This window comes from Bos grunniens, chromosome 24 (assembly GCF_055505025.1).
Source record: "Bos grunniens cultivar Pamir isolate PY7600 chromosome 24, Bosgru_T2T1.0, whole genome shotgun sequence".
NCBI classification, from domain to species: Eukaryota; Metazoa; Chordata; class Mammalia; order Artiodactyla; family Bovidae; genus Bos; species Bos grunniens.
Window position 1 is genome coordinate 48,831,349 of NC_141188.1, and position 5,162 is coordinate 48,836,510.

A 5,162-nucleotide genomic window follows, 5' to 3' on the forward strand; every position below is an offset into this window, starting at 1 on the left:
CTTTCTACTATGTGGTCTTGATTTTCACTATTTCTTTAAGATAGTTGTTGTTCAGTCACTCAGTGATGTCCGACTCTTTGCGACCCCATAGACTGCAGCATGCCAAGCTTCCCTGTCCTTCATCATCTCTTGGAGCTTGCTCAAACTCATGTCCATTGAGTTGGTGATGCCATCCAACCACCTCGTCCTCTGTCACCCCCTTCTCCTCCTGCCTTCAATCTTTCCTAGCAGTTTCTTTAAGATAGAGTCCCAAAATCATGTCAAAGGAAACGAACTCTTAAAAAACGATCATTCATACTCTTTGCCAGGATATCTTCCAAAAGAGATTGGGCCAAAGTGTTGTGTTCTGCTCAAAAGGTGACTAGAGGAGGCTGCAGCCTTGCCTTCAGGCTTCCAACAACCAGGTCCCCTGTGCTAGAGCCAGACTGCCTGGACTAGAATCCAGCTTCTCCTGCCTATTACCTGGGTGACCTTGGGGAAGTGATAGAAGCTCTGAGTCTCTCTTTTCTAATCTATAAAATGGGGCTAAATAGCACCCACCTTCTCAGAGTTCTGGTGACGGTGAGTTGATTTGTGAGATGAGTTGATTTACAAGAGCCTAGAGCACAACTCAGGACAAAGGAATGCTCTCTCAGGACTGGCCACTGTCTTCCTGCAGAGGACAGGGCTTTGCGTTCATCAGTTCTTCTTCTACGGCCATGGAACCTGCTTAGATGATAATCGCCTCAAAAGAGGACCCACCTGCCTCCCTGACCTGGGAGAACTACTTTCTATAAAACAGAAGTGGAACTCATATTATGGAAAGTGAAGTCACTTCCCCTCGCCATGTGCAGAGGTGTCTCTAGGAGAACACGGAGCACACATGCAGCTGGGCCATGACTGCAGAAGGCAGCATTGCAGCAGCCCAAGCCCCACACTCACATTCATCCTCCATCCCTACTCCTGCCCCCATCCCAGCTATGGCTGGAACTGGGGGAAGGAAGGAGCAAAGAAAGGCAAGAGAGAAGGTTTACTGAATGTTTCCTTCCTGCCAGACCCTGTAACATGTTTTCTGTTCCTGAATTCTCTCCAAGATCCTTTGGGGATGCTAGTAACAGATGAGGAAACTGACTCAGGATGGCAACACGATAGCGAACTGTAGGATGCTCAGAAGGGGCTCCCCTATGCCAATAGGAGAGAAGGGGAAAAAGAAAGTGGCTTATCCTGCTCTGCAGGAAGCTATGTCACAACAGGACACTCAAAAACACAAGGGAGAGATGGGGAAACTGCTGGAGGAAACCCCATAGAGAAGCCAAAACCTGGGGTCCTTAAGCATTCAAAAGAGGATTGGCTGATCCAAATCCCCCAGACACCCAAGGCTTGGGCAAGTGCTAGGGCAAGAGGCTACTCTTGGGGAACTTTGGTGCTGAAAGCTCTGGATTCCTTGGGAATGTGGGGATGGGGTTGAGGCTGAGAGACAATGCCTCAACCAACCCAGACTTTCCTGCAAGGAAAGCATCCTTGAGATGAGCAAGCACTGTGTTTCCTACCCTAGACAAGTTTGTACCAATGCAACACTCAAGCAGTGTGTTTCTAACCTTTCTAAACTGAGGCTTGGGTTAAGACACACGTTTCACATTGTGATCCCCGCCCCCCCCCCCCACACACACACATTTCCTACAACCACACTTCACTTCGCTTTGCATGGTGTCTTAGCATTTTCTACTCTGTTTGCTTCTCTTCCTCTCCCCCTCCCCTGCCCTGCCTTCCTGGTCGAAGCACACTAAATTGTTTTTGCAACCTGCAGCTTGATGGAGAAAACAGGTGCAGTTGGGGGAGACTTGAGTGCTCTGTGATGCGTTGCAGATTGTGTGAGCTACGTGGAGAGGACACAGATTAGAGAGGCTGCAGCAACCCAGGAAGGCAACCTGCTGAGGACTCATCTAGAGTTGACTTGGAAGGGTGGCTGATTACGTTCCATTTAACAAACTTTTATGGATCTGCTATGTGCCAGGCTCAGTACTTGGCCCCAGGAGACCAACTGGACGGGGCGCATGAATTGGACATCCAAGCCTGGGGCGGATGAGTCAAAGTGTGGGGGTGGGGGTGCTGTGGCGTCTGGGGGCCAGTGGTTTGCCCATCGTGTGGGAGGCGGGTGGCAAGGCTGCTTTCTAACAATCACACCTGTTGTTCACACAGACCCAGGGCCTTTTAGACGCAGACACGTAACAGAACCATTTCTCTGCCACTCCCAGCAAAACGGTGAGGTGTCTGAAGTTGTTACGTCTACTGTACAGTGTGACCTGGGGACCTGGGGACTGGGCACAACAGCACCGAATGCAGAACGAGGCCCGGACGTTACATCTTCCACTCCAACACGTTCTAAACTCTTTCTAGACTTGAGATCCAGCCAGCCTGGTTTGAATCTTGGTGAGTTGTTTCACTCCCCGGGCCTCCATTTCCTCATTTGTGAAATAATAATAATAGAACCAACCACAGAAAGTTCTTGCGAGATTTGGTGAGTAAAATTTGTAAACCACTTAGACTGGTACCTGCCGCTGAACAGTGCTGTTTAAGTGTGAGCCACTGTTACTAAAGAAGGATCTATTCAGGGCAGGGCAGGGCAGGTGTGGGGGTGGAGAAGGAGGGACATTGAACATACAATGACACCAATAATTGTAATTGTGGTAAATAGCGAAGAGGAAATGTACAGGATGTTATGAAGCAGGAAAACAAGGGTCCCTAAGGTAACCTCAGAGATCAGAGGAGGCTTTCCAGAGGAAGTAGCATTTAAGCTGCCTAAGGATGAGTGGGAGTGAGCCAGACTCGAAAGGCAGGCAGAGGGACCAGCATCTTCAGGAGCCAGTTTCAGGAGATTCACAGTGTTCGGAGGAGTGTTTACTCCCTTCTGCTCCAGCAGCCAAATTAAAATGCCAGAAAGTTTCATCTTCCCATCCTATGTCTCTATTACCTAGACGGTGCTCACGCAGTATGTGTTGAATCCCTCACTTTCAGGACATGGGGAGAGATTCCCTATAGCTCACACACATCAGTGGGATGCCCAGCACAGCAACAGGGAATGTTTGTAAACGCAGAGGTGGATCCAGCTGGCGAGATGCCTGAGTATTGTCATCAGGCTAGTCGGGTCTGAAGGCAGGCCTTCAGCAAAGCATTCAACGTTCTCGTTTACCTGAGGGAGGGGGAGCACCCCCCCTCGTTTGCTCTGGACAGTCCCGGGTTACTCCTGTGGCACCAGCGGGATTATTCAGCGTGACTTCGTTCCGTTCCCAAAGTGTCCCAGTTTGGACGATACATTCTATGTGTGTCTTAACTCTGGGGCACATAGAAATATAGCAGTAACATGACTGATGTATCCAACGATGACATTGTGTAATCTGATACTCCATTTAAAGAGTTCTCAGTTCCTTGGGGTGTATAGCCTCTCAGTTACCACCATAGTGTCCCTCCCTTTCCAGAGTCATTCCAGTTCTTTCAAGGGCAACTCACACTTACTTAACCTTAGTACACTTCAGCCTAGCTACAGGACCCTTCTTCTCCAGTATTCTACTCTTGGGCAGCACGGTAGAGGAGGGAGAGGACAGGGGGTGTCATGGAGATCTGAGTAACTTAGCCATGGTTCTGCTGTGCCTGGGTCACTGGCCTTAGGCAGGTCATTCTGTCCAGACTTGGGGCTTCCCTTTGTTAAGGGGGTAGTTAGCACCCTGCCCTGTTCCCCTGTGTTGGGAGGTAGAGATGCTCCACACAAAGGCAGGGGTGAAATGCTCCTCTGAGAGTGAAACCCTTGGCTAGAGTTTGGGATAACTAGCCCACTAATCAGGATGATAATAATGTTTTAAAACACCAGGACTGCCTCCTCGGGTGCTGTTCTCTGAGCTGGAGCCTGCACCTTCCTGCTCGTCCCCATGACCACCGGAGCCAGGATGAAGCCAAATTGTCAGCAAAGAAGAAGAGGCAACCCGGTGTGCCCATAAAGCTGGGCGGTGTGGGCACCCAAGAGAACGTTACTCCAGCCGCTGCAGAAGGCATCAAGGATTCAGAATCCTGGTTGCCTCTGACTTTTTTTTTTTCTCTTCTTGGAAGCTGGAGATCCCCGTGCCAAGCCCTCCAAGCAGCCCCGACTTTCCGTGCAATAAAGCAGCAGTGAGAAAGGCTCAGAGTAATTAAGTGGCTGACGCACAGAAGAAGCCGTTACAAAGAATTGACTAAATTGCCCATTCATTAGCAGCTCGGCATGGAAGGAGAATTACAAATAGACAGCGGAGCCCGCAGTAATTCAATCTAACCTTGTACTTACAGAAAACAATGAGATAATGAACAGAAAAATTACCAGGCACATATTGTATTTTGTTAAAGGAGCGGGAGGGGGGCCGGGGGAGGTGGGGGGCGGGGGGGAGCGCAGGGACGGACTGACACATGCAATGCTAATGGCCTCGCTCAAGCTGAGCAAACGTTTCTCCAACACAATCATAGTTCTCAGTCTAAGGGCCTCTGGGGAGCTGAGATGAGGCAAGATCGCGAACAAAAAAATGTAATTTATAAGGCGTCTGCGGACTGGAATTTATCATCGGATCCGCTCGCCGCCGCTCAATTGATATGTAGTTGATTTCAAACAACACCCCCCGGGCGCCCAGAGGGAACATTTTTTAGATTTTACGCTTGGATATATCTGTTTAACTCGCCATTTACCAAAACAACGGCTGATGACAGCACAAACCAGTCACTCTGGAGAAAACACGCGCACGCTCTCATACACACGCGGGCGCGCACACACACACACAGGCATCCAAGAGCAGCGGCAGCCATAATAACAGCAGACAGACCTGCTCAGCCCAAGAAGACTGCCTTGGATCTGGGAAGGGAGAAGGGAAGAAAACAATAAATCCAGAAGATCGAGCGTTTCTCTCAGGCTTCGCAGGACTGGGCGCATGCAGTTGGTGTTTATAGCTCATGCGTTGGTTTTCACGCCGGATACCTCCCAGGCTTTGGGGTTGAGCAGCTTGGAAAGCCTCGATACTGTTCCACCTCAGCTCTTTCAGGGTCTTGGGCACTGCCAGTCCCTGTAGAGACAAGATCTGGCCTCACTTGGGACTCACAAGACCCTGGACTTCAATAGGTGGAAAAGAGTGGGGTTCCCATAGAGGGGTGTCGGGGGAGGGGGTGGG

General features: G+C 50.1%; 1 long non-coding RNA gene across 1 annotated transcript; it reads left to right on the forward strand.

Moving 5' to 3' along the window:
* Positions 1-2,178: 2,178 nt before the first annotated feature.
* LOC147346233 (uncharacterized) lies at positions 2,179-4,323 on the forward strand. The gene is made up of 2 exons (XR_015153349.1): positions 2,179-2,409; positions 3,845-4,323. It is a non-coding gene; the product is annotated as an uncharacterized LOC147346233 (long non-coding RNA).
* The last annotated feature ends 839 nt before the right edge of the window (positions 4,324-5,162 follow it).